Source organism: Vigna angularis, chromosome 8, assembly GCF_016808095.1.
Source record: "Vigna angularis cultivar LongXiaoDou No.4 chromosome 8, ASM1680809v1, whole genome shotgun sequence".
NCBI classification, from domain to species: Eukaryota; Viridiplantae; Streptophyta; class Magnoliopsida; order Fabales; family Fabaceae; genus Vigna; species Vigna angularis.
In genome coordinates, this window is record NC_068977.1 from 10,312,186 (window position 1) to 10,320,296 (window position 8,111).

Genomic DNA, 8,111 nt, shown 5'->3' on the forward strand with positions numbered 1-8,111 from the left:
TTCTAGCATTCCTAGTAATTAGTTCTGAAGTGCAGGAGCTTAAAGGCAACCAATATGCTATTGGAAGAAATTCCCCGGATCTAGATTTCCCCGTACGTTCCCATATCGACAAAATCAATAATCATAGCAATGAATGAGTCAAACAAAGCAAGCATTAAGCAAAGAGGAAAAACCCTAACTAATGATGAAAGAAAGCATGTATCTACCAATTTGTACAATGGTTTGCTCCATTCAAAATCCTCTTTTCAAGATAAGTAAAAACTTCAATTAAACTCATGACAAAGATTTCAATCAAGATGTGCACATGCTTTGGGTGTTTACAAAATCACTTAATATCCAACAAATGCTATTTTTCATGAATGATCAATCAACTAAGCATGGATGTTCATGTGCTCATGGAATATTTCCTCACTAGGTAAAGTGTTTCACTCAAACACAAGTGTATAAGAGGTAATCACTCATTCGCTCTACTACCACAATGTCACAAGAATTGACTTTGCCTTTCATTTAACCACAATCAAATAAATTCACAAGCATGCATCATCACAAGGACTTTTTCTATGGCTTATAATGTGGCTGGGCTAACAAGAAAATTGGTTTTTCTAGATCACAAAACCCTTAAGTTAAGAGAATCATATAAACACAATCATTCTTACTTTCCCAACTTTGCTTTGCATTGAGCTTTGGTTTTTCTTTTGCTTTTCACATATTTACTTCTCTCAAAACCAGTTTAGATAACATTTTTAAAATTAAAATAAAGTAACTTTGATAACTCTTACGGAACACAACTAAGACTAAAATTTATTAAAGTTAAAAGAAATTATAATAAAAGCATGAAAAGATCATTTTTCTAGAAAAAACAAATATAAGATTGTATTATTATTTAATTTCAAAATAGAAAAGTCTTTTTAATATCAATAATTTATATATTTATATTTTAACTACTTTAGGAATGAACCGGAAAAAAAATCATACTAATAAAAGATAACGTATTAACGTCAGTAAAAAATTCAAACAAAAGGAAAAAAAAACAGGGACTATGCTCGGTTTGTTTCTAACCACATAAACATGGATAGCATTGAATGATGTGAAAATTTTGAAACAAGAGTAAGAAAACATAAAAAAATGAGAGAAATTTTTCTTTTCAAATTTTCACTGTACATATATATTATTAATGATAATCAGTGATATAGTTAATACAATTGATTATTTGTATGTAAAGTTTTTATACTTTCTATTTATAATACAATAAATAATAAAAATAAAAATAATATAATAATAAATAGAATAAATTAAATTAAAATAATTTGAATTAAAAAATAATATTTTATAAAACAATTTATTGTGGTATATTATTATTTTGAATTATTATTTTTTTATTTATTAAAGTTCATAATTTTTTTTTTTTAATTTTAGTTTCTTGTAGGGATGATAAAAGGAGCCAAATATGGCGGACTAACCTACTAGTTCAGCCAAAAAAGACAGATTGAGACAACATTTTCAATCTAGGAGCCTGCGTCAATCCAGTTTTATTAAAAAAATTAGAACTCGTTCCAGACACTTCATATTAACACAACCTAATAGTCTGACCGATGTCTGATATAACTCAGTCAATATCTAATACAGATGGGTCGAGACTTGATACAACTAGACTAAGGTTTGATACAGCTCATCGATGTCTAATACAACTCAATCAAATTTGAATCAGACTAGAGAAAAGTTTGTTTCAGCCCGAAATCAACCTAGTAGCATGTCATCAGTTCATTCATGTAAAAAAATCAGTCATTTTCCATATGATATTAGAATCTTGATAACGAAAAAATAAATAGGTGGATCAACCCATTAGCTCGACAGTCCAGTAGTAGGCAAACTAAGTTGTAAAGTTCAATCCATTTTCAATTGGCAAGCAAGCTCAATTCAACCTATTTTTGACGGACTAATATTAGGGCAGACTTAAACAAACTGAGTTGACCCTTATAGTTTTATGGATCTTTTGAATTTTTTAGTCATTATCCAAATAACTCTAGTCTAGTTTGTAACATAAGAAACATGTAAAAACAAAAAGGAATAAGTCAAATTTATCATAATAAAAGAATGATTACTATGATAATTCATTAAAATCATGATGCGAAAACACCTTAAACTATCTTAACCTAAGCAAATGACATCCTTTGCAACCTAAGCACATGACCAATTATCTCCATGACATTATGATTAGACATTCAACTGCAAACACATACAAAGAAAATTGTTAAAGTAAGTTTTAAAATTAAAATGAAAATTCAATATATAATTGGACTTGCTGTTTATCCTGCATGATCGACAGAAAATCATACCTAAAAAGATTAAAAATGAAAAAACTCTTAAAGTAAGAAGAGATAACAAAGAATGTCTTGTATATTTACAATTCAGCACTTATATTTATCATTATTGTAAATCGATATCTCATATACAACAATAAGCATGAGCCTATCATATAAAAGGCTATAAAAGACTTTCTAACTAACTTTAATAGAAAATTACTAAATAATCTACTACGGATCTTCATATGCACTAAACAAATAAGATGAGTCTAATGCTATAAGGTGTCTAACATCATATATGTATCTAGATAACTGTTAGATAACACTTTAAGACAAAATATCTACTATCACTTGATGTATAACAAGAAAAAGTTTATGTATATCAAGATCTACAATTTAAATTTGGTTAAACAAATCTGTGTCTTCATTTTCTTCTATACCGAACAATTTATATTGACAAGTAAGTAAATTTACTTTATTTCTTTTTACCTCAATGGAATATCACACATTTTATTTGTTTACTAGACTAGTGCAATTCATTTTAATTTTATCAAATTTATAGTTTTTTAAATAGTAGAAATGTGGAAAAGTCTTGTTTGTCTAATGAAAAAGAAATCGTATTCAAATAACACAACTTTTTGACACTAAAGTTAAAGTTGTGTTATACCAACACGACTTCAATATAACTGGAAAAGTCGTGTAGTTAATATACGACTCTAATTAATGTTTTTTTGTTTTTATTTATTGTCGTTATGTAAAACTTTTAAACCTAACTTTGGTTATTTGTTAATCGTGTGACAAATGAATTTCAAGGTTGCCTAAAACCGTACTTTTGATAAAGAAACTAAAATAAATATGAAATAAAAAGTTAGTTAACATGAAAATGCATTTAGAGTAATGACTAACCAAATGGCATAAGTGCATACGAGCTAAAATTTCAAACCGAATAACTATAATAGGAACAACTATAACTTTGCTAAAAAATATTCTTCTTCCGAGAAAATTTTGACTTACGCAAGAGTGAAATAATAATAGTTTTTAACTATTGTTAATCGAGAGTTAATTTTAAACTCCGTTGTATACAAAATATCTTTCAAGTGATATAGATTGAAAAACAACTAAAGAACATGTTTGATATCAACATAGAAATATAGTTAATGTTGACTAAGAAAATATTAATTGAAATTGCTTAGAAAATAATTATAGCCTAGATTAACAATAAAATAATCCTAATGATATTGGTGAAAAAATAAACACCACTTTAACGTGCGAGAAATAATTAATGACATTTATTAATAAACAATGTTGAACTATGATACTCAAACCTGGATCAACAATGTCATAATCTCAATTAAACTTCAAAAGTAGAGTAGAGAATGAAAAAGGTCACACTGCACATGAAATACAAACATATGATGGTAGAATTATTCACAGTAACCAATTGATTGCTGAAGCATGAAGAAATGAGAAACAGTGGTGTTGGACAGTTTTCCCTGCTGCACAAACTGTGTTTCACCAACTTCTTTGTGCACTCATCTTTGTTTTTTCAGCAACTGTTGCTGCTGTGATTTTGAGCTATTGAGTTCATCATATCAAGATTTCTTTTTCTGGAAGGATCAGTGAATCGAATCTCTTCCACGCTACTTTCCTGTTTAAATACATGGATTCCATGTTTTATTAAGGTTTGGCCTAAACTCACATATCGACACGTAACCTCTACATGGTTCCATTCGTTTTCCACAAGTTCTTCATCTAAATCATTTTTCAGTTTTGTCTCCCTCAGGTCAAAAACACAAGTGCAATCATCCAACATCTCCCAAGTTTCTAACAAATGTTCGTTGCCATTGATGATCACAATGGGTGACATGAATCTAAATGTGCTATGGATCACCAAGGGTCTGTATTTACCACCTTCTGATGTGGAATACTCACACACTCGTTCCATTGCAAGACAAATAGCCATGGCTGGGAGTTTACCACGAAACCAGAAAGAAATTGGCAGTTCCAATGTTTGGAACTCGAACCACTCTGCAATCTTGGCTCCTGGCAAATAAAAGAAGGTGCTTCCAGCCTCATGCAGTTCCTGTTAATCATAAATAATTTATCAAGTTTAGGCGTATGATATACAATTCTGATACTGAAAACACCACCTTCAATTCAAAATTTTCCTTATATATTGTTCAACTTGCTCGTTCTTATTCAATGTGTAAAATCAATACCTGATTTAGTAACATGCTTCTACACGAGGAAGTCAAGGATTGGCAATCTATTGCAAAGAAATATTTCAGGTTTGGAGGAATGCCTCTGATTTCTTGAAGTCGCTCACAAAAGTTCAAATTAAGCCTGGTTAAAAAGTGGAATTCTTTGATGCATTCTGGAATGACTGTGAAATTATTCCCTGATAGGTCTAAGTTCTTCATATTAGCAAACCATGGGAGAAGTGTTGGAAAAAAATCATCTGTTAAGTTGCAGCATCTGAGTTGAAGATATTGAACGTTTGTAGACAAGATTGAGCTCACTTTTTCTGCACCCTCATTGGCTTCACGGAAAAGCCCCCCTTCCCATTCATTTGCTGCAATATCAACCAGTTCTGGCATCATGCAAATGCTTGAAAGGGGAAGGCCATCACAACCACTTTTCATTACTCGAACACTCAAACACAGATGTAACTTTTGCAGCCGTGTAAGATTTCGAAACGAAGGTGGGAATTTTTTTACAGGAGTTTCTTTCAAGTCAAGTTCCCGTACATATTCCATGTTTCCTAATACTTCTGGAAAATTTTGAAGACTGTGACAATACCGAAGTTTGAGTTGCTCAAGAGAAGTTAACTTGATTGGAGGAAAACTCTTGAGCCTGGAGCAACCTTCTGCATCTAAGATTTTAAGTTTTTCCAATAACCCGACTGAGTAGTGAAGTGAAGATAATTTTGGACACCATCGAAATGACAAATTTTCCAAATGTATGAGACAAGATACATCAGGTATCTGTTTCAAATATCGACATTCGTCAAAATTTAAACTTGTCATAATCACAAACTTCTGCAACATACAAAAAGAAAGCAAATCAACAAAGTAAAAGATAACTTATGGATATAAACATCACATGGAAACACATAAATGGCCTTGAAGTGAAGTTATCAAGTTACAGAAACAAGGAAATGAACTCAATACACTTGCCTGTCTTAATAAGTCAGTCAACTCTAGTGATGTAAACTCACAGTATGGTAACTTGAATATAGCAAGTTTCTTCGGATGAAAATCCTGTGGAAAATTCTGTGAAGGATATCTCCACCATTCCATCACTCTCAAAGAATTAGGAAGATGTTTTGGACCTTTGGAGAAATGACCATTTCTGATAATAAGTGTTCTGAGATTTCTCATCTTCTTGAAGGCATTTCCATCCCATTCTATTTCCACTTCTTCAACTGAAGGGAAATCCACGCATATGATTTCAATCTGAGCAGTTCCCTTACAACAGAAAAATCATGAAACAACCACAACACATGATTCAATATTAGGATTTCAACATGCATACATAGAGAAGTGTACAAATTATAAAGCATACAATACAAGTAACTGTGACATGACACGAACATATAAAATTCAAAAGGGATAGTTCCATGTTAAAGAGGAAAAACCAAATCATCCAATGAATCAATCTTATTCACCTTATTGTCTTCTAAAACTTGAACTATATCCTGAGGGAACCATAACCTGCTACGTTTCCCAGGCTCTTTGGGTGATTCTCTCCGCACAATTTCTCTACCCATGTCTTCTATCAAATTATGTAGTGTCACTTTACCATCCAAACTAATCTTTATGAAAGATTTTTCAACCAACACATCAATATGATGTTTAATGCTATGACCATGATGAGCACGAAGTATATCTTCGACCTCTGCCAAATCATAGTTTTTGAAGAAACAAGCAATGTCAAGAAAAACACTCTGTTCATCTTCTTCCAAAGCATCATAACTCACTTTAAGTGTGTCCTGGATATCCATTTTAGGAATTTTCTTGTACTGATCCAAAGCATACTTCCATTGTTCTATATTTCTTCCAAATAAGTTGGAACCTATTACTTCCAAAGCCAATGGAAGGCCTGAGGCATAAGTTACTGCCAGATTCAAAACATCCTTGTAACTTGGATCAAATTGTTCAAACTTGAAAGCTTTCCAAGTAAGTAATTCAAGAGCATTTTCCTCATTCAATTCTTTCACCTCGTATGTTCTTTTAACCCGATGACATTTTAGCAACTGTTTGTCTCGAGTTGTTATGATGACTCTACTGCCTAGACCAAACCAATGTGGTCTTCCAGCAAGTGCCTGTAGTTGTTCCTCTTTGTCAACATCATCTAGAATCAAAAGAACCTTCTTTTGCTGGAGCCTGTGCTGTATTACAGAAATTCCCTTTTTGACACTTGTTAACTTAATCTCTCCTACTGTTTCAGAAAGAAGGTTGCTTTGGAGATGCAGTAACCCATGTTTGCTCGAAGTTTCTCTCACGTTTTCAAGAAAACATAAAGCTTCAAAATGGTCAGCAATGGAATTATAAACTGCAGCAGCAAGTGTCGTTTTCCCTACTCCACCAAGTCCATGGAACCCCACCATGTGGACAACATCATCACATCCAACATCTAGAAGCAACTTTACTTCCAGCACCTGTGACTCTAATCCAACTGGGTAATCCGCAACATGTAAAGCAGCACGGTTAATCTTGCTGCAGACCAACTCAACAATCCTCTCAATGAACTCATATTCATATCCTTCCCTGTTCAATCAGAAAATTTTGTGAGAAGTCAAGCTAAACTCTTTATATGCTTTTTTAAAAGTCTGTGCTCCAAAATTTATCAGTATGAAAAGTTTTAAAAGAAAATAATGGGAGAGGAATGGTGTACCCATGTTTGAAATGGTAGCCAGACAAGTTAGCCACTTGATGCAGAGCCATCTTCCATGTCTCAAACTTCTCCCAGTTGTAATAAGAATTGTTTTGATGATGAGCCAACGCCTCTCGAAAAGTACCTGTGTGGTGTCTAATATGAGAAGGGTCAACTCCATAAAAAACTGGGAAAACCAACCGACCCTTATGCTTAATAAACCTCAGGATGTAATGAAGTTCATTTAAGCAGAAGGAGGAAGATGCATAGTTTTGAGAGAGGACAATGATGAAAATTCTGGAGTCTTGGATTGCGTTCTCAAGTTCAGAGGAAATCTGGTCCCCTCTGGGAAGGTGGTGGTCATCGATGAAGGTGTGAATTCCTCTGCCACAGAGATTTGTAGAGATTTCCTGTGAAACCTTGGCGGGTATCTTTCCCTCGAAAACTGAGGAACACATCATATCTGAATCTGTAAGGGAAGGAAGAAGGAGATGATTGCATGGTATGAGAAGTAAAAGGAAAGGTATTGGGAAATCTAAGTATGAATCGCTATATAAGAAGAAAAAAAATGACAAGGTTAAGTAAGATACAAGGATGTTATCTTCATTATTCTAGGAACACATCATATCTAAGGTAATAGGAATTCTAACTATGACTGCTATATAAGAACAAAAGTTTAGAAAGTATTAGTATTTGTTAGAAATATAAAGTAAGTTTCAGCTGGATTATTAATTCTGTGCTGCCTAACGAGATATGTCCTAATCGAGGTTGGTTTACTACTTACCAATGTATCAATTGTGGTGCTGTCCTTATGCAGAATAATATGTGCTGTAAGGTCAATGAAGTCGTGGTGAAATCAGAAGTCATATCCTCATAATGAGTTTGGTGAAAATATTGAAAGAAGATTTGGTGTTCGGCAGTTTTTCAGAGGGC

The 8,111-nt window shown here is 32.8% G+C and overlaps 1 pseudogene; it reads right to left on the bottom strand.

The window, feature by feature from the left end:
* Positions 1-3,570: 3,570 nt before the first annotated feature.
* On the bottom strand, positions 3,571-7,819 carry LOC108343927 (disease resistance protein Roq1-like; annotated as a pseudogene).
* Positions 7,820-8,111: the final 292 nt, after the last annotated feature.